At 45.6% G+C, this 22,101-nt stretch overlaps 1 pseudogene; it reads left to right on the forward strand.

Moving 5' to 3' along the window:
- The first annotated feature begins 1,412 nt into the window (after positions 1–1,412).
- Positions 1,413–21,834, forward strand: LOC142663717 (gastrula zinc finger protein XlCGF66.1-like; annotated as a pseudogene).
- The last annotated feature ends 267 nt before the right edge of the window (positions 21,835–22,101 follow it).

A 22,101-nucleotide genomic window follows, 5' to 3' on the forward strand; every position in this document is an offset into this window, starting at 1 on the left:
TGGGATGACGTTTCAGCCCATGTGACTGCTGCAGCCTGTGATTGGCCGGCCTGGCTGAAGAAGCACAGAATTCTGGGTGAGTATAACATTTTTTTTTTTTTCTAAATGGCGATTTTTGCGGCCGAATCGTAACTTTCCCACCGTAAAAATCGCAAATTGGGGAGAAACCAAAACAGAGAAGCAGCGATTCCGCAACATAAATTGACATGATTGAAAAAAACGCACCACTGCAAGTTTTTTTCGGCTGATTTTTTATGCGGCATGTTAAGGTTTGTTCAAATCTCATCCACTTTGCTGCTGCTGTATTATGCTGCGGATATTCCGCGACTCAATCCGTTGCGGAAAATCTGCAGTATTTACGACCCTTATAATAAAAATAAGTATACTGATCACATGACAGTCGTTTGGCATATGTTTAGCTATTGAAGGGGTTTGTTCAAGCATAGGTGATAAGTGTCTGATCGCTGGGACCCCCACAATCAGAACAGAGGTCAAGTGTTGAATAGAGCGGAGGCCAAACATGCGCGCTGCCGCTTTATTTGGAGTCTGTGGGACTGCCGAGGTTACAGTGCTTGGTTATCTCTGGCGGTCCCATAGAGTTGAATGGAGCGTCACCGCGCGTGCTCTACGGCTACTTCATTCAAACAGGGACCCCACTAACCAGACACATCACCATCCGTATTATGGGCAAAATGTAGGAAGTCCGGCCGAATTACTCAGCTCTGCCACAAATACCGGCGAGGAAAATACACAACTCTACTACACAAACAGCTCTACTACACAAACAGCTCTGCTACATGCGCTTTAGCCTAAGGCCTCATGGTTGGGTCTTACTGTCCGCAAACACGGTCCGTCGTGCATCCGTATTTACAGATCCGCATAAAAACAAGGGAGGCTACAAAAGATGTCACCAACATGTCCCAACCCCTTAAATAGGTCACATGATCGCTCAGGTGCCATTTTCTTAGGGAATCCCCCGCCGTCGCAGGCAACTGCAATTTTGCACGCGCCCAGTCTTCTATGGGCGAGCTCGTGCCGTATTTGCGGACGGAAATGTTCTATATTTTGCAGATCATTTCTACTGCCCGGACACACATCCGTAAATATACGGAAAGGTGCCCGTGGCCTATAGAAATGAACGGGTCCGCAGATTATCCGGAATTACGGATAAAATAATAATACGGTCGTGTGTATGGGGGCCTGACTGCTTATACACAAAGCTTTCCTTCACTCACTTCAAACGCACGCGATTGCTGCTGGCAATATTACACACACAGCTCTGCTACGTGTACAGCACACTGCAAAGAAAATACAATCTGCTATACACACACAGCTCTGTAAACACAATACATAATTGCGAATTGCGGACTGCATAGAAAACAAAGGTTTGGCACACGCTAAACACACACAACTCTGCTACATGTACGCGCGTCATATACAGGACTATTCTGTGTGAAGTAACAAGCTCCACCCCTTCCCGAGCGTGACTCCTCCCAGAAGTGACTGATCACGTGATCCCAAGTCCTGCCGTCAATGGGATCCGGCATGTCTGTGGAGTAGCCCGGCAGCAGGTAATGGCCGCTGCTCTTTACAATGGGGTGTTGGGCAGTGATATAGTGGATGTGTGACGTCACCCGTTATCGTGTAGTACTGTACCGGCCTCACAAATTACCCAGGGTTCCCTAGTCCTAACAGCTGGGGAACATTCAGGACGTTACCAGTGTCACCGTCCTGCCAGCAGAGGGCAGCAGCGATCTACTGCAGGAAACTCATTCTCAGAAGAGGGGGAGGCAGCAGAGTTTCTGGATACTGAGCTGTGATTGGTGCAGTGGTCTGTCAATCAGAGGTCTGAATTATAAAAGCTGCTGCAATGAGACCAAATTAAATTTTCTGTGGCCGAATTAAAAATCACAGAATTATTTGTGATATAATGGGTTACACCAGAGTGCGGACTGGCCGACAGCAGCCTTGACGCCGGAGTGTGAGCAAAACATAGAGCCCGCATCCTTTTTCAGTACAATTAAGTTCTATGTGGGTTTTGACCCGGCCATTTTTTTAATCGCCCGTGAATAATGGCCATTAAAAATGTTAACGTGTCCTATTTTCGTCCATTTTCACGGCCCCCTCGGAGATCAATGGATCCGTTTTTAACGGGGGTTTTTCACATAAAAAACTGATCCTGGCCCCCACAAGGGGACATGTCCTTCGACAGATCTCACAAGGGGACATGTCCTTCGACAGATCTCACAAGGGGACATGTCCTTCGACAGCGCTGGCGAGGCAAGGGGACCATTGGTTCCCTTCCACGCCACTTGGCGCTTTTTTGTGATGCAGGCCTGTTCAGAAGAGGGTGTGGCACAATCTACAGGCGTGTGTGGCGCTATCTACATGGGCACTATGTGGGCACTATCTGCATAAGTTTGGATCGGTGAGGGTCCGGGTGCTGAGACCCCCCCCAGAAGCAGTCCGCTCCTTCACCTGTGACCGGTGCTCATCATCAGGCTGAAGACGGCGCTCGTAGAACGTCTGTGTGAGCCGTCTTCAGCTTGACAGGGAGCGCCAATCACATCCAAAGGGGAAAAGCGCTCAAGTAAGCGCTTCCGCACCTTAGTTTCTGCAACAGTGGGGGTCCGGGTGCTGAGAAACTTCTGATATGTCTCTGACATATCAAAAGTTTGATAAAAGTGCAGTTACTCTTTACGGTCCCTTTTACCCTGGCAGATTTCGGCCCATAACGAGTGCTGATGGGTGATAAAGCAAATCGGTCGGCGCTCGCTTAATGTACACAAGCCGATGCAACCTGTATGGGGACGAACAATCGTTATTACGCTTTGATATTGTCGGCAGCACATCCCCTATTAACACGGGAAGATGTGCTGCTGACAACGATTCATTTTTGGGCTGCCCAAAATAAGTGATGATCTGACAAATGATCGTTTGATCGTTCATCGGCTGATCGTTGCCATGTTTACACAGGTCAATGATCGGGAACGAGCCTTCATATGAACACTTGTTCGGCCGGTCTTCGGCCCGTGTAAATGTGCTTTAGGGCTTTGCTTGGGTCAGCCTTTTATCCACAAGCATGAATTTTCATGTTTTTTTTTTTTGGTGTTCAACTCCAACTACAAGTCTTGACGATGACGGGTGGTGCCAATTAGATATTTGCCTGCCGCATGGGCTTTTTTTTAGAATATGAGTACTCCACAGTTTAATGTTACATTGTTTAGTTATGTCGTGTGGTCATCTAAAGTGAAATGTAGTAAATGGTACAGTAAACATCCACACAAATAACTACTAATGTATTCCTTATCTTTCAACAGAGGACTGGACTTCATTCCTAGAACTTTCAAGATGGACAACAACAAGAATACCATCTCCGAGAGAATATTAAACCTCACCGTTGAAATCATTAACTTGTTGATGGCAGAGGTGAGGGATTCTGGGAATGATGTCATCATGACATCATTGTTCACGCAAAGACAAAGGTTTTTTTTATCTTCTTTTTTTTTTCCGTTACTGTTGTTATTGTAGAGTATTGTCGTGGAAGTCAATGGCTCAAAATATATATTAGACTGAAATTTAGACGAGTGTTCCAACAGACACTCACACCAGGAACTTTATCCAGCATCCTAATCAGGAGATTTCATACCAATATATATTGAGAGAGGAGAAATAACACACAGACATTGCTTGTATACTCAAAATTCTCCTCTGGGGGTTTATTGCCAAACTAAAGTACAATAATATCATTCAAAAGGGGTGTAGGCTTGAGGTTAACCTATCAGGGGCAATGTGACCATTTTTATTCAGCCAATAGCATACAATGAGAATATTTCAAATATATCATTATAATTCTTCATTAAAATGCTGACATCAGGTAACAGCTGGAGGCCAGCGTACAATGGGGTGCTGTTAACTGTTCTTTCCCATGAGGGAGTTTGTTGCGATAACGACAAATAGTTGTATTTCATGTCTGGCCGTTCAGCCAAACCGCTAGCATGGATGTATGAAGACCACACGATGATCACATAAAGATAACACATTTATTTGAGACCCGAACAGAACTATGTAGAGGAAAGGTCATTAAATTAATGTAGAACACATATCTTAGTAATTCGGCATGCTGCTTGATCATTTATAATGTAATTTAACGCAGAGAATATAAGCAAATAGACCCTCCTTTACAGTATTTTCACCTGAAACAGTACATGGATGTCTACATGCTGCTTAGATAGGTGGTAGAGGGCTAGGGCACCCAAAAAGTTGAAGCTGTGTCTTAATTCACAGGAATACTTGGTTGTGAAGGCATCTACTCAACCTGTGACATCCGGCAACTATCCTAGAATTTCAGAAGAATTTAATAGGACTCAGAGCCCCATGAAGGGGACTCAGAGCCCCATGAAGGGGACTCTACTTCATTCACCGAAACATAATAGTAACAAAAATCAGGAGATCCTAAATCTCATCAACCGGATCGCTGATCTGCTGACTGGAGAGGTGAGGACTACTGGGAATGCTGGGACATTATATAGTAACGCTATGAAGGTGTCGGGATGATGACTGTCTCATTGTGTGTCAGGTTCCTATAAGATGTCAGGACATAACAGTCCATTTCTCTATGGAGGAGTGGGAGTATATAGAAGGACACAAGGATCTGTACAGGGACGTCATGATGGAGGACCACCAGACCCCATCACCAGGTAAGAGGAGACTTTTGTTGATTTATAAAGGAGTAGATTTGAAGGTCCACTGGATTGACAGATATGCAAGATATTACGTCTTCGTGTTTGTTTTTCTACAACAGAGGAAGGGCCCAGCCATCTATATTCCCAGGATCGTCCAAAGATAAATCACAATGTCCCAAAGGGTCAACAGGTAGATGGATCTGAAGAAATACAAAAACTCCTATGTGATATTGTGTTCTGTTGATACTTTCGTGTTTATTTTTTATTACCTCAGACTTTATTACGCTATAAATTCCAACTTGCCTCAAGACCGCACCAACATAGAGAGACATTGTTCCCTGATCGGGACAAGAAACAGAAGTATAAAAGCCCCTTCCCTCTTTTCACCCATATCCAGTGTTTTCCTGCCGCTATTGGGGAGATCCGCAGAGGATGATTCTTCTGTTTTGATGGAAAGAAGTATAGAGATCCATATTGGAGACATCATAACTATGAGATAATACATATGGAATTATGTGTTAAACAAACCAGAATATGTTTTATATTTTACATTCTTGAAAGTAGCCACCCTTTGCTTTGATGACATCATGATGGAGGGGTCATGCTTCTGGCAACAAATTCTTTTCATCAGATATAACAGATGGGAGGGTCGGAGCTGTATGGGCCTACCTCCCACCTCAAATCCCTGTGTCGGGTCCCTGAATGTGTAGGGGGTATCACTGTCGTAGGTGCTTAGGATCCATGTAGCAGAATGGGTTACTTCATAGGTGTTTACCGCTATGACCAGGTTTTCGTTAGGACCTCACAGTCATTTCTCCAGTAGGACTCTGGCGGTAGTTTCTGCCTCCACCTGAATGGATGTGTCCAGGCCATTTCCAGTTGTATTTCATGAGGTGGAAGGAGAAAAGACACGGCACCTATTGCGGGCCATCTTCCTCTAGTGCAGCGGTTCCTGGATAGAATTCCAGGAGTTTTTTGCCGCTTATTATTGTGGTCAGGTTGGAAGAATCAAGGAACTGATCGGGCTGAATGTTGTTTAGCTTTACAGCCTTTTTGAGGGTCAAAAAGTCTATCGGCAGGAGTTGAATTTTTTTTCTATTCAGCTTGTCTGGTAAGTTACCAGCCAGGCTTTTCTCTAAAAAATGTATTCTATTTTGTTCACCAGATTCTTTTTTGGAAAATATATTTTGGTCTTTTTTCTTCTTCTACAGTAGTAGGGATTAATGTCAGTTTTTGACTATTGCATCTGAAAATATTTGTAATTGTATCCTCTCCCACCAATTAAAGTTGAGTTAAGGCCCTTTTACACAGGCAGATAAGCGGCCGGTGCAGCGAGCGCCGTTCAACGAGACATTGTTGATCGGCGCTCCTTTGCTCCTGTCACACGGAGCTATGGATGGGGACGAGTAGTCATTACTCCGATCGCTCAATCCCATCCATTATTATCATGTCGGCAGCACGTCTCTGTGTTTACACAGGAGACGCGCTGCCAACAACGATAATCTTTTACTTTTAAAAACGATACGACCAGCAGATGATCAAGCTCGTTCATCCGCTGATCGTTCCCCTGTTTACACATGGCAACCATTGGCAACGAGCGTTCTATGAACGCTCATCTGTCCAATAATCGTCTTGTGTAAAACCCCCCTTAGGGTGTATTCACACAACGTGTAGAGTTTCAAACTGCCCCTAGAAGTGACATCATCGCAAGTGATTTGGGAGGTTCAGCATCAGGTGGAGAGGTGTAAAGCACCCCACCAGTGTAAACGTGCTCTCTTATGGTGATGCACAGCGGAATAGAAAAGGTGAGGGATCAACGGCGCTCCTCCGAGGCTATGCGTGGAATGAGATGGTGTAGGTTTCCGGCTCCCACCCACTGCAGTCCCTCGGCGATATTTCCTTGATACCGGGGACAAAGCATATAGAAGAAAATGAACAGGAAAAAGGCAGTGTAGTATTGGGTAATGGCGCCCGGCTCAGGAGGACAAGGAACGAGGCTAGGGAAGTATGATCAAGGTGATCTTTTTATTCAAACGACGACACGTTTCTGGACCGGACTGATCCCTTCGTCAGGTCAGTTTACCAATTGCTAAATACTACACTGCCTTTTTCCTATTCCTTTTCTTCTCTAATGCTGATGGGTCAGGTTTTACTATTTGGCAGTCTGATGGATAAATCTACATTTGGCAGATGTCAGGATGCTTCCTACTGGAGTGCATTGTGTCTACTGTAAAATTTGGTGGAGGAGGGATAATGGTCTGGGGCTGCTTTTCAGGGGTTGGATCAGTCCCCTTTTTTCCAGGGTAATGTTGATGCTACGGCATACAAAGACTTTTAGACAATTGTATGCTTCCAACTTTTCCAGCAAGACTGTTCCCCGGAGCATAAAGATAAGGTTGGGTAAGTTTGGCGTACATAAACTCGAGTGTCTTGCCCAGATCCCTGACCTCAAACCTATCCCTACACCTTTGGGACGAATTGGAATGCCGATTTCACAAATTCCGAAATTTTGTAGAAAGCCTTTTAAGAAGAGTGGAGGTTGGATAGAAGTGGATAGCCGCAAAAAGGGGATCAAAACGGGATGTTTAACAAGCGCAGAGGCTTCTTCTATATTTTTTTACAGATTTACAAGATAACTTTTCTTAATTTCACGTGTAGGGGGCAATACCAAGAGAAGGCCTCCCAATGTAAACCAGGCATCAGTGTTACATTTAGATGGGGGATCGGCTGTACTTTTCATATTTCAAGTATTCAATTCAAAATTGTTCATAATCATGGTGCCTCCCAAGGATTTTTTAGGTGTAGTTCTCTGTTGGTGTTGTCATGAGCCGACCTGGACATTTTAATTTGGTTTTCGTGCAATGATAGCAGCCATATTACCCAGCCTAAAAGGTTTTTTACATTGACTTATCAAACACTTCTTAGGAAAACACTGGTGATGGGTGGAAGTGGAGCGGCTTTTATTCTTTTTAGTTTTTGGTGTCTGTCACACGGCTCCAGATGGCGACTAAAATGTGCCCATGCGATCAAAATATATAATTTGGCTCCTAATTTTTTTTTCTGTAAATGCTGCGGTCAGTCCACAGTATAGTGTAAACGCTGCAGGCGGTCAGTCAACTCTTATTGTAAATGCTGCGGTCAGTCCACAGTGTAGTGTAAACGCTGCAGGCGGTCTGTCTACTCTTAGTGTAAATGCTGCGGTCAGTCTACAGTATAGTGTAAATGCTGCAGGCGGTCAGTCAACTCTTATTGTAAATGATGCGGTCAGTCCACAGTATAGTGTAAACGCTGCAGGCGGTCAGTCAACTCTTATTGTAAATGATGCGGTCAGTCCACAGTGTAGTGTAAACGCTGCAGGCGGTCAGTCAACTCTTATTGTAAATGCTGCGGTCAGTCTACAGTATAGTGTAAATGCTGCAGGCGGTCAGTCAACTCTTATTGTAAATGATGCGGTCAGTCCACAGTATAGTGTAAACGCTGCAGGCGGTCAGTCAACTCTTATTGTAAATGCTGCGGTCAGTCCACAGTGTAGTGTAAACGCTGCAGGCGGTCAGTCTACTCTTAGTGTAAATGCTGCGGTCAGTCTACAGTATAGTGTAAACGCTGCAGGCGGTCAGTCAACTCTTATTGTAAATGATGCGGTCAGTCCACAGTATAGTGTAAACGCTGCAGGTGGTCAGTCAACTCTTATTGTAAATGCTGCGGTCAGTCTACAGTATAGTGTAAACGCTGCAGGCGGTCAGTCAACTCTTATTGTAAATGCTGCGGTCAGTCTACAGTATAGTGTAAACGCTGCAGGCGGTCAGTCAACTCTTATTGTAAATGCTGCGGTCAGTGCACAGTATAGTGTAAACGCTGCAGGCGGTCAGTCAACTCTTATTGTAAATGCTGCGGTCAGTGCACAGTATAGTGTAAATGCTGCAGGCGGTCAGTCAACTCTTATTGTAAATGCTGCAGTCAGTGCACAGTATAGTGTAAACGCTGCAGGCGGTCAGTCAACTCTTATTGTAAATGCTGCGGTCAGTGCACAGTGTAGTGTAAACGCTGCAGGCGGTCTGTCTACTCTTAGTGTAAATGCTGCGGTCAGTCTACAGTATAGTGTAAACGCTGCAGGCGGTCAGTCAACTCTTATTGTAAATGCTGCGGTCAGTCTACAGTATAGTGTAAATGCTGCAGGCGGTCAGTCAACTCTTATTGTAAATGATGCGGTCAGTCCACAGTATAGTGTAAACGCTGCAGGCGGTCAGTCAACTCTTATTGTAAATGCTGCGGTCAGTCCACAGTGTAGTGTAAACGCTGCAGGCGGTCAGTCTACTCTTAGTGTAAATGCTGCGGTCAGTCTACAGTATAGTGTAAACGCTGCAGGCGGTCAGTCAACTCTTATTGTAAATGATGCGGTCAGTCCACAGTATAGTGTAAACGCTGCAGGTGGTCAGTCAACTCTTATTGTAAATGCTGCGGTCAGTCTACAGTATAGTGTAAACGCTGCAGGCGGTCAGTCAACTCTTATTGTAAATGCTGCGGTCAGTCTACAGTATAGTGTAAACGCTGCAGGCGGTCAGTCAACTCTTATTGTAAATGCTGCGGTCAGTGCACAGTATAGTGTAAACGCTGCAGGCGGTCAGTCAACTCTTATTGTAAATGCTGCGGTCAGTGCACAGTATAGTGTAAATGCTGCAGGCGGTCAGTCAACTCTTATTGTAAATGCTGCAGTCAGTGCACAGTATAGTGTAAACGCTGCAGGCGGTCAGTCAACTCTTATTGTAAATGCTGCGGTCAGTGCACAGTATAGTGTAAACACTGCAGGCGGTCAGTCAACTCTTAGTGTAAATGCTGCGGTCAGTCTACAGTATAGTGTAAACACTGCAGGCGGTCAGTCAACTCTTATTGTAAATGCTGCGGTCAGTCCACAGTATAGTGTAAACGCTGCAGGCGGTCAGTCAACTCTTAGTGTAAATGCTGCGGTCAGTCCACAGTATAGTGTAAATGCTGCAGGCGGTCAGTCAACTCTTATTGTAAATGCTGCGGTCAGTCCACAGTATAGTGTAAATGCTGCAGGCGGTCAGTCAACTCTTATTGTAAATGCTGCGGTCAGTCCACAGTATAGTGTAAATGCTGCAGGCGGTCAGTCAACTCTTAGTGTAAATGCTGCGGTCAGTCCACAGTATAGTGTAAACGCTGCAGGCGGTCAGTCAACTCTTATTGTAAATGCTGCGGTCAGTCCACAGTATAGTGTAAGTGCTGCAGGCAGTCAGTCAACTCTTATTGTAAATGCTGCGGTCAGTCCACAGTGTAGTGTAAACGCTGCAGGCGGTCAGTCAACACTTATTGTAAATGCTGCGGTCAGTGCACAGTATAGTGTAAACGCTGCAGGCGGTCAGTCAACTCTTAGTGTAAATGCTGCGGTCAGTCCACAGTATAGTGTAAATGCTGCAGGCGGTCAGTCAACTCTTATTGTAAATGCTGCGGTCAGTCCACAGTATAGTGTAAATGCTGCAGGCGGTCAGTCAACTCTTATTGTAAATGCTGCGGTCAGTGCACAGTATAGTGTAAACGCTGCAGGTGGTCAGTCAACTCTTATTGTAAATGCTGCGATCAGTGCACAGTATAGTGTAAACGCTGCAGGCGGTCAGTCAACTCTTATTGTAAATGCTGTGGTCAGTCCACAGTATAATGTAAACGCTGCAGGCGGTCAGTCAACTCTTATTGTAAATGCTGCGGTCAGTGCACAGGATAGTGTAAACGCTGCAGGTGGTCAGTCAACTCTTATTGTAAATGCTGCGGTCAGTCCACAGTATAGTGTAAATGCTGCAGGCGGTCAGTCAACTCTTATTGTAAATGCTGCGGTCAGTCCACAGTATAGTGTAAATGCTGCAGGCGGTCAGTCAACTCTTAGTGTAAATGCTGCGGTCAGTCCACAGTATAGTGTAAACGCTGCAGGCGGTCAGTCAACTCTTAGTGTAAATGCTGCGGTCAGTCCACAGTATAGTGTAAACGCTGCAGGCGGTCAGTCAACTCTTATTGTAAATGCTGCGGTCAGTCCACAGTATAGTGTAAATGCTGCAGGCGGTCAGTCAACTCTTAGTGTAAATGCTGCGGTCAGTCCACAGTATAGTGTAAACGCTGCAGGCGGTCAGTCAACTCTTATTGTAAATGCTGCGGTCAGTCCACAGTATAGTGTAAACGCTGCAGGCGGTCAGTCAACTCTTAGTGTAAATGCTGCGGTCAGTGCACAGTATAGTGTAAACGCTGCAGGCGGTCAGTCAACTCTTATTGTAAATGCTGCGGTCAGTCCACAGTGTAGTGTAAACGCTGCAGGCGGTCAGTCAACTCTTATTGTAAATGCTGCGGTCAGTCCACAGTGTAGTGTAAACGCTGCAGGCGGTCAGTCAACTCTTATTGTAAATGCTGCGGTCAGTCCACAGTATAGTGTAAGTGCTGCAGGCAGTCAGTCAACTCTTATTGTAAATGCTGCGGTCAGTCCACAGTATAGTGTAAGTGCTGCAGGCAGTCAGTCTACTCTTATTGTAAATGCTGCGGACAGTCCACAGTATAGTGTAAACACTGCAGGCGGTCAGTCAACTCTTAGTGTAAATGCTGCGGTCAGTCCACAGTATAGTGTAAACGCTGCAGGCGGTCAGTCAACTCTTATTGTAAATGCTGCGGTCAGTCCACAGTGTAGTGTAAACGCTGCAGGCGGTCAGTCAACTCTTAGTGTAAATGCTGCGGTCAGTCCACAGTATAGTGTAAACGCTGCAGGCGGTCAGTCAACTCTTAGTGTAAATGCTGCGGTCAGTCCACAGTATAGTGTAAACGCTGCAGGCGGTCAGTCAACTCTTAGTGTAAATGCTGCGGTCAGTCCACAGTATAGTGTAAACGCTGCAGGCGGTCAGTCAACTCTTATTGTAAATGCTGCGGTCAGTCCACAGTGTAGTGTAAACGCTGCAGGCGGTCAGTCAACACTTATTGTAAATGCTGCGGTCAGTGCACAGTATAGTGTAAACGCTGCAGGCGGTCAGTCAACTCTTAGTGTAAATGCTGCGGTCAGTCCACAGTATAGTGTAAACGCTGCAGGCGGTCAGTCAACTCTTATTGTAAATGCTGCGGTCAGTCCACAGTGTAGTGTAAACGCTGCAGGCGGTCAGTCAACTCTTAGTGTAAATGCTGCGGTCAGTCCACAGTATAGTGTAAACGCTGCAGGCGGTCAGTCAACTCTTATTGTAAATGCTGCGGTCAGTCCACAGTGTAGTGTAAACGCTGCAGGCGGTCAGTCAACTCTTAGTGTAAATGCTGCGGTCAGTCCACAGTATAGTGTAAACGCTGCAGGCGGTCAGTCAACTCTTAGTGTAAATGCTGCGGTCAGTCCACAGTATAGTGTAAACGCTGCAGGCGGTCAGTCAACTCTTAGTGTAAATGCTGCGGTCAGTCCACAGTATAGTGTAAACGCTGCAGGCGGTCAGTCAACTCTTAGTGTAAATGCTGCGGTCAGTGCACAGTATAGTGTAAACGCTGCAGGCGGTCAGTCAACTCTTATTGTAAATGCTGCGGTCAGTCCACAGTATAGTGTAAACGCTGCAGGCGGTCAGTCAACTCTTATTGTAAATGCTGCGGTCAGTCCACAGTGTAGTGTAAACGCTGCAGGCGGTCAGTCAACACTTATTGTAAATGCTGCGGTCAGTGCACAGTATAGTGTAAACGCTGCAGGCGGTCAGTCAACTCTTATTGTAAATGCTGCTGTCAGTCTACAGTATAATGTAAACGCTGAAGGCGGTCAGTCAACTCTTAGTGTAAATGCTGCGATCAGTGCACAGTATAGTGTAAACGCTGCAGGCGGTCAGTCAACTCTTATTGTAAATGCTGCGGTCAGTGCACAGTATAGTGTAAACGCTGCAGGCGGTCAGTCAACTCTTAGTGTAAATGCTGCGGTCAGTGCACAGTGTAGTGTAAACGCTGCAGGTGGTCAGTCAACTCTTATTGTAAATGCTGCGATCAGTGCACAGTATAGTGTAAACGCTGCAGGCGGTCAGTCAACTCTTATTGTAAATGCTGTGGTCAGTCCACAGTATAATGTAAACGCTGCAGGCGGTCAGTCAACTCTTATTGTAAATGCTGCGGTCAGTGCACAGTATAGTGTAAATGCTGCAGGTGGTCAGTCAACTCTTATTGTAAATGCTGCGGTCAGTCCACAGTATAGTGTAAACGCTGCAGGCGGTCAGTCAACTCTTATTGTAAATGCTGCGGTCAGTCCACAGTATAGTGTAAACGCTGCAGGCGGTCAGTCAACTCTTATTGTAAATGCTGCGGTCAGTCCACAGTATAGTGTAAATGCTGCAGGCAGTCAGTCAACTCTTATTGTAAATGCTGCGGTCAGTCCACAGTGTAGTGTAAACGCTGCAGGCGGTCAGTCAACACTTATTGTAAATGCTGCGGTCAGTGCACAGTATAGTGTAAACGCTGCAGGCGGTCAGTCAACTCTTATTGTAAATGCTGCAGTCAGTCCACAGTGTAGTGTAAACGCTGCAGGCGGTCAGTCAACTCTTATTGTAAATGCTGCGGTCAGTCCACAGTATAGTGTAAACGCTGCAGGCGGTCAGTCAACTCTTAGTGTAAATGCTGCGGTCTGTCAATCAGTCCACAGTCTGGTGTAAACATTGCGGTTATTGGGTCCACAGTCTAGTGTAAATGCTTCTGCCGAACATCCTGAGAATCTAGACATGGACCGCACAATCCACAATATATACGTTGATCTGAGCCGCTGGGCATAATTTAGAAACATGAGCATGAGGTTCTTTGTAAACATTTTGATCAAACTGTGTAACCCCACTTGCCACTTCACGACGACCTCTTTAAAGTGGGTCCCTACTCTATCGGCTGCAGCACCGCATGGCGGAGTCAAAGGCGCTCAAGTGATTTATTTTTTCTAAGCCTGAAGCCCTGTGACAGGTGACCGAGGTATCTCTTGGTTGATGCAGTCATGAGGCTTCCCCCCAAAAAAATAATTTTCGGCAACTAGTTCTGAATGTTTACTTTCGTGGTTATTTAGGATGAAGGCCTGGTTATAGTGAAAGTTGAAGAAGTAGATCAAGAGGAGAAGTATGTGTGGCAGGATCAACAGTGTAAGGAGGAGGAAATCCCAGCAAACATCAGCCCAGGTGAGTAATGACCATTCAATGCAGAAGAGTCACCTATTCTACTAGTTCCTTAACCCCTTAAATAGTCACTGCCGTTTATATAAACTTTGCATAAATCAATAGCACAAGCAACTATAAGAAATATTGTAATATGTCTTATTAGAGAAAATTGCCTTCTTCTCCACATATCAGCCACTTCTTCTCCTCCCCCTGCAGTCATCATTCACTCTCAATTCACTTCTAAAATCCATCTTGAGAGACGTATTCGCAGCTCACTGAGGGATTAGGTTACATGCTGCCCATAGAAGTCTATGAAGGGGGAGGTACGTGCTGGAGGGAGACAAAGGCAGAGAGACCCACACAGATGCTGCTGCTTCTAGTAAGAGTTCTATCTGGATTTACAGCTACACTGCAGCATAGTGTCCTCCATGCTGAAGCTTCTGAGTGTGTTCTACAGAGAGATGGGGAGCAGGATCTCCTCTTTTAACTGTGTGCAGTGAATTAGAGACATAGCAGGTAGTTTCCGATATTTCTCCACGTGCTTATTTCAACAATCCAGCTGTCCAATTTAAGTGTCGCTAAACGCAGTCCGGCGGCTCAGTTAGCACACGTCAAGATTGGGCAGCCCCTTTTTAGATGCTGCCGCAGTGCCCTCCGTGGATGTTGCCGCAGTGCCCTCCGTGGATGTTGCCGCAGTGCCCTCCGTGGATGCTGCCGCAGTGCCCTCCGTGGATGCTGCCGCAGTGCCCTCCGTGGATGCTGCCGCAGTGCCCTCCGTGGATGCTGCCGCAGTGCCCTCCGTGGATGCTGCCGCAGTGCCCTCCGTGGATGCTGCCGCAGTGCCCTCCGTGGATGCTGCCGCAGAGTCCTCCGTGGATGCTGCCGCAGAGTCTTCCGTGGATGCTGCCGCAGAGTCCTCCGTGGATGCTGCCGCAGTGCCCTCCGTGGATGCTGCCGCAGTGCCCTCTGTAGCTAATGCAACACACCCCTAGATAATGCCACAGTGCCCTCCGTAGATAATGCCACAGTGATGTCAGGGGCTTGCCCAGAGCTGGAGTCCCGGAGCAGAGCCGCTTCTGGCACTCTGCCTGGGATTCCAGCTCTGCTCCTGACACCACTGTCCATATATGCACAGAGATGTCAGGGACAACCCCAGAGCTGGAGTCCCGGGCAGAGCGCTAGTAGGCTCTTCCTGGGACTCCAGCTGTGCTCCTGACATCACTGGGACTCCTGCTTTGGGGAAGCCCCTGACATCATTGTCGATGTATGTACAGCGATGTCAGAGGCTTCCCCAGAGTCCCGGAGCAGAGCCTGTACTAGCGCTCTGCCCGGGGCTCTGGGGAAGCCCCAGACATCGCTGTTCATATGTGGACAGCAATGTCAGGGAATTCCACAGAGTCCCGGAGCAGAGCCTGTACTAGCGCTCTCCCAGGGACTCCGGCTCTGGGGAAGCCTCAGACATCGCTGTTCATATGTGGACAGCGATGTCAGGGAATTCCACAGAGTCCCGGAGCAAAGCCGATACTAGCGCTCTGCCCGGGACTCCGCTCTGGGGAAGACCCTGACACACTGTCCATATATGGGCAGCTATGTCAGGGAATTCTGCAGCGTCCCGGAGCAGAGCCGATACTAGCGCTCTGCCCGGGGCTCTGGGGAAGCCCCTGACACACTGTCCATATATGGGCAGCGATGTCAGGGACTTCCACAGAGTCCCGGAGCAAAGCCGATACTAGCCCTCTGCCCGGGACTCCGCTTTGGGGAAGACCCTGACACACTGTCCATATATGGGCAGCTATGTCAGGGAATTCCGCAGCGTCCCGGAGCAGAGCCGATACTAGCGCTCTGCCCGGGACTCCGCTCTGGGGAAGACCCTGACACACTGTCCTTATATGGGCAGCTATGTCTTCCATCGAGGCTACTGACTCTGCCCTGTGCCCAATTTTTGCTTCCGCTTGGCCTAGCAGGGCTTCCACCGAGTGGGCTTGACAACTCCGACACAGCATTCTTTCAGGAGCCCCTCAGGAGGAACTGGTGGATCTATTTTGCTAACTGTCTAGCTGGACAAAATTTCCGGGAGAAGCCTCTCTGAATGCTGGATGTCTGGTGGCCCATGCTTCTGATTCCATCATCGCCACCCAAAGAACGACTTGGCTCAAGTGCTGGTCTGCGGACACAGCTTCCACACGATCCCTAAATGCTCTTCGATTGGTAGGTTCCCGTCTCTTCGGTACCCATCTGTGATCATCCATGAGTTTAGGTAGTGGTGTCCTCAGGATACAAAATCGAATTTACCAGCCTTCCTACCCATTGTTTCTTCTAGTCCACGCTTCCTCGGTCGCCTACCAGAGCAACTACTTTTTTCAGGCAATATATTTTTTGCTACTACAATGGGTCATCATCCATGTGCCTCCAGGCCGAAGATTTTACGATTTCTAGTCCAATCTCTTTGTCTTGCCAAAAAAGGATGGGTCGGTTTGACCCTTTTTGGATCTCAAAAGACCGAACGCTGTCATTTCTGTAGGTCTCTCAATACGGTCATTGCTTCTATGGACCAGGGGGAGTATCTTGGTACTGTGGATATAAAGTATGCTTACCTTTGCGTCCCTATTTGCCAATCCCACCAGTGCCTCCTGCGCTTCACGTTCCATCCCTACCATTACCAGTTTTGGTCTCTCCCGTTTGACCTGGCACCAACCCCACATGTCTTCTTTAAAATTCTCTCTGTGGGGATGGCACTTCTTCAAACAATTGGGATTTCTGTCACTCCCTACACAGATGACCTTCTGATATAATGTTTCACCTCGGGAGGATAACTCAGCCGCTCCCTAGATCACCCCGGATACCTTAATCCAATTCGGTTAGATCATCAATCGCTCCAAGTCCTGTCTGACTCCTTCCCAGACGCTAAACTTTCTAGGCATAACCTTCGCACTCATTCGACGAGAGTGTTTCTTGCATGGGAGAGGTTGTCCGCTCTTCAGACCAGGATCCGGGCCTTACAGAAGGGTTCCCCGACCTTTATACGTCTCTGCATGAGCGTCATCGTCACCATGGTAGCTTCCACACTAGTCCTCTTCAAAGGATGATCCACTACCAGTGTAACCGTTACCCAAACTCCTTGGATTGCCCGTTAAGCACATTACTGGTGGCTCTCCTACCCGACCATTCCCTGCGGCCACTCCATCCTTCTGCTGAAGTGGCAGATCCTTTGCACGAATTAGAGTATCAGGGACTAGCGAGAAATGTTCCTGAAACCTCACGCACAGGGGGTGCTCCCAGAAAGAATCCTCTCTTCCCATCTCCTGGAATGTAAAGCAATCTTCCCATGCGCTTTCAGTCCTCTTCCATCGTTCACTAGCATCTAATTCTGACATTCAAACCTTTTTACAGAGGGTTGCTCACTCTGCCACCCCCCTTACCGTACCCCGACTCAATTTAAGTTCCTTACCTTGTATTGTTTCTGCTTCTCCTACTGCTTATAGGCAGACTGAATTATCTGAGTGTCTGTAGGTGATGTATATCCTGTAGAAGGGGCTAGCACTTTTTTAATTCTTCGTGTCAAACCTCTTAGTTGCAACAGCATATGCCCACAGTCTGTGTCCCCCAATAAACTGGACGAGTATAGGTTATGTGGCAGGGAGGGGATGGACAGCGGTGTCCATTAACTAACATTGTAATCCTGCCTGTGATGATATTGGCATGACCGCTTAGAAGTGATCTCTACAGAACAGGAAGGGTCAGTTTATTATAAATAGTGGATCCTATGTTTATCTATCTATCTATCTATCTATCTATCTATCTATCTATCTATCTATCTATCTATCTATCTATCTATCTATCTATCTATCTATCTATCTATCTATCTATCGTATGTGTTACCTTCCATTGTAATCCTCCATATTACAGGATTATTTTTTAATGTAGATAATGAATTAAAAAAACAAAACAAAGCAATGAATTGTGAGAGCCATAACTTTTTTTTCTTTTCAAAGATGGAGCAATGTGAGAGCTTGTTTTTTTGTGGGGAAAATTTTAGTTAGTTTGTTATTAGCACCATTTTGGGTACTTTTTGATCACTTTTTATTACATTTTTAAGGATCTAAGGTACCCAAAAAACAGCAATTCTGGTGGGGTTTTTTTTTGTCGTTCTTTTTTAAATATGTCATTCACCCTGCAGGTTAAATAACGTTATATTAGATCAGACTTATACGGACAAGTCGATCAATTATGTTGATTTTATTTTTTATCTCACTTTAGAGGATGAGGGTCTTTTTTTTTTTTTGGTGTATTACTAAAAACTTTAAGGGTTTGTTCCCACACACAGGATACGCTGCAGATTTTCTTAAACAGAAAATCTGCAGCAGAATCTCAATAAAAACACTGGTCAATGTGTGACAGAAATCCCCACCAAATAACGTGTTTCTTCGGCTCATTTTGCTGCGGTAATGCTGTGTTTTACCTGCGGATTTAGTTTTACACATTGGTTATAGCAAAGTATATGTGCACCTGCGTGTTTCCACTGCGTAAACGCTGTAAAAACCGCAACAACATAAATCTGTTGCAGAATTTCTGCTCCCTATTGAAGTCTATGGGCCAAACACGCAGCATCTCTGCACAACACGCAGCATGAGAAATGCACCGCAGAACACTTTTGCGTGACTTTTCTGCGGTTTTGTTTTCCGCAGCGCGGGCATGAGATTCTCTTATTCACTTTGCTGCTACTGTGAATGCTGTGGAATATCCGCACAGAGTTCAGTTGTGGAAATTCCGCAGCATTTACGCTACGCGGGAACCCGGCCTTACTCCCTTTTTTTATTGTAAAGATTTTTTACATCCCCCTAAGGACTTACGTATTGCAGTGTATTGTGCTATTTACAGCCTCCTATTAAAGGGCTTAATAGGAGCACAAAGATGGCAGACCTGGGGTCCTTTTTATTAGGCCCCCAGACTGCCATGACAACCATCAACACCACGTAAGTGAGCCCGCTCCATGCTCCTCTCCTCGCGCCATAAGGTACAGTTACGTCCTGGTGCTACAAGAGGTTTAAAGCACCGGCCTCACCTACAGCAACTTTTGTATAATATACGAGCCCGTACACCAAATGCTCGGCTTTCCGAGAAAAGTCGATCAGAAACTAAGCGGCTCAGCGCTCACCTGAGCACTTCTCCTGCTTCGTTTTAGCGATCTGTGGGGGTCTCCGTGCTCGGACACCCAGTCATCAAAACTTCAGACATCTCACTATGACCCGCCAGAAGTTTTTTTGAAAGTTCAATTACCGTTTAACCTGCAGAAATTTGCCTTTTTAAAAAAAAAAAAAAAAAGCTGTGTTTTTGACCACCTAGCCCGTGTTTATTTTTTACAGTTTACATAATAAAATGATATTGTGATCATTGTTACCAAAGTTTTCACACACACTGACATTCCCAACCAGCTCTGCATTGTTAGACATTACCAGATTTTAACAGAGCATCACATTTTGTTCGGTTCTCCACAAAAGCTGGCACGTAATATTTATTTTGCCACAAAAATGTTATTCCCTTTGCAGTTGGAGCAGAATGGTTCCTATTCTCGCATTATCACTACAGTACCAGCCTGGGCAGCCCACTCTATCTGTTTCTATATCTGACCATCCGTCTCCTTAGTGACTTGTGGGGGGGGGTCTAGATTACACCCCAAAAATAATGTGTTCCTTTGTAATTCCACCCACAAGGTTTCCACCTCCTGAAAATCTTCCTCCAGTATTGCTTCCTTTACACTTCCCTTCGTATGACGTTTAACATGCAGACATACTCCCCCACCTTTCCTATTTGCCCTGTCTTTCCGAACGAGTGTAAAACAATGAAGATTGACAGCCCAATTGTGTGAAGGGCCCGGCTATGTTTCTGTGAAACCAACTATATCGATATGTTCCTCCAGTACCAAGGCCTCAAGCGCCCCCAGATTTGCTTCCTAGACTTCTGGCATTTGTGAACATACAGTATTGGTTGCCGTCCAATTTTTCATGTGTCTTCAATGTTGGTTTGTAACGCACGGATCTCATTATCCTGTGACCTAATACTTCACCCACCAATATAGTCTGACACCACTTGATGACTGAATCCCCTATAACCACTTCTTATCTTGCCCTAACTTCATTACCATCCCCCCGGCTACCAACTGGGCTGTTCTCCCGGCTGTCGGGGAGAGCAGTATCCAGTAGGGCTGCCATTTCTGAGACCGACACCCTCGCATCATTGCCCAACTTGTACATTTTTCTTGGAATCACATAGACAGGAGTGATCTTCCTTTTCTCTGAATCATTTCTACTCCCCCTAACTACATTAACCCTGCTTCTTGTCTGGTCCTCCTGACCCATTTCTCCACATCTACCCCACTAACTGCATGCTACGTGAGCACATGAATGACTATTGTCGTGGAGCAGCCAGGATGTCAGTCTAGTGTTTATCACCTATCTCCGTAAAGAAAACAAATGGATATATGCTAGTGTTCTATTCTAATATTTTTGTAATGTAAACTTATATGTTTACAGATATTTATTTTCTTAGCAGATGGATGCCAGAACACGTTAAATGGACATCTTGTTTTATCTCCGAAATTTGAAATGGACGCTAACTCCATAGCGGATTACATACAGGACTCACGTGGAGAGAACTCCATTACCCCAATCCCAGTCCTTAGTATATCAGATCTATGCCACATGAAACTTTCTTGTGATAAATCCAATATTGTTCGACACAATCCAAGTCAACATCGCAAAACTTTTTCCTGCCCTGAATGTGGGAAATGCTTTATACAGAATGCAATCCTTACTAGGCACCTGAAAATGCACACGGGGGAGAAACCATTTGTCTGTTTTGAGTGTGGGAAACGATTCACCCGGAATCAAAATCTACTTTCCCATCAGAGACTCCACAGGCGAATTAAGCCGTTTCCTTGTGCCGAGTGCGGAGAACGATTTAATCTTGACTCGGACTTGAAGATACATCAAAGGACTCACCGAGGCGAGCAGTGTTACATGTGCGTTGACTACGGCAAACCTTTTATTGAGAAGTATGAACTTATTAACCACGAAGCAATTCATTTAGATGAAAATATGTTTTCATGTTCTGAATGTGGCAGATGTTTCTCTTGTAAAACATTTCTCGTTACTCATCAGCGAACCCACTGGAGAGAAACCATTCCCGTGTTCTGAGTGCGGAAAAGGTTTTGCGAATAAATCTGATCTGCTGAAACATCAGAGAGTCCACACAGGGGAGAGACCTTTTCCATGTTCCGAGTGCGGGAAGTCCTTTGGACAGAAGTCCGATCTTGTTAAACATCAGAGAATTCACACGGGAGAAAGACCTTTTTTATGTTCGGATTGTGGGAAATGTTTCAAACAGAAGTCACATCTTCTTAAACACCAGAGGGTTCATAGACCAAATCCCAATTTTTGACCCAGACTGTGATCATTGCAAGTACTTACACTAGTCGTAAACTTGTTGTGAACTTTTCAGAAGAATGTGGATGTCGAAAAATTGTTCTTCTTTCTTTTTAAGGAAATGTCAGATTTGTGGAAACTCAACAGTCATGGAGTATTTAAAGTTCCTATTAATTCCCACTTATTGGTGATCCCATCTGGTAACCACACACTTTGGGGACAAGTAGGCAAGCATTTCCTCAGCTGATGACACAGAGATCAAATGACCCTTCCATGGTGGTCCATCAGAAAAATAGTGGTCCCACCCCGATGACCTAATGAGGTGGGGAGATGTTTTGTCTCTAGTGTCCCAATAACCTGTATTATGTGTAACTGAAACTCAAGCTTAAAGACTTGTAAGTACATATATTTGAATCCTAGTTATGCCTCCCTGCTTTCATATATGGGTGGAAAAGAGACAGAGATAGACGCTGGGATGTGTGCTCTACATACATTTTCAAGGTGACACTTTTTCAGATGCCTTTATAACTATGTAGTGCTTATGACAGACGTTTGGCTATTGTCAAACATATTAAGAATAAAAAAACAGGGATATATACAGTGAAAGAAATAAGTATATGATCCCTTGCTGATTTTGTAAGTTTGACCACTGTCAAAGACATGAACAGTCTAGAATTTAAAGGCTAGGTTAATTTTACCAGTGAGAGATAGATTATATATAAAAAAAAAAAAAAGAAAATCACATTTTCAAAATTATATTTATTTGCATTGTGCACAGAGAAATAAGTATTTAATTCCTTTCGCAAACAAGACTTAATACTTGGTGGCAAAACCCTTGTTGGCCAGCACAGCAGTCAGACGTTT

Source organism: Rhinoderma darwinii, chromosome 11 (genome assembly GCF_050947455.1).
Source record: "Rhinoderma darwinii isolate aRhiDar2 chromosome 11, aRhiDar2.hap1, whole genome shotgun sequence".
Taxonomy (NCBI): Eukaryota; Metazoa; Chordata; class Amphibia; order Anura; family Rhinodermatidae; genus Rhinoderma; species Rhinoderma darwinii.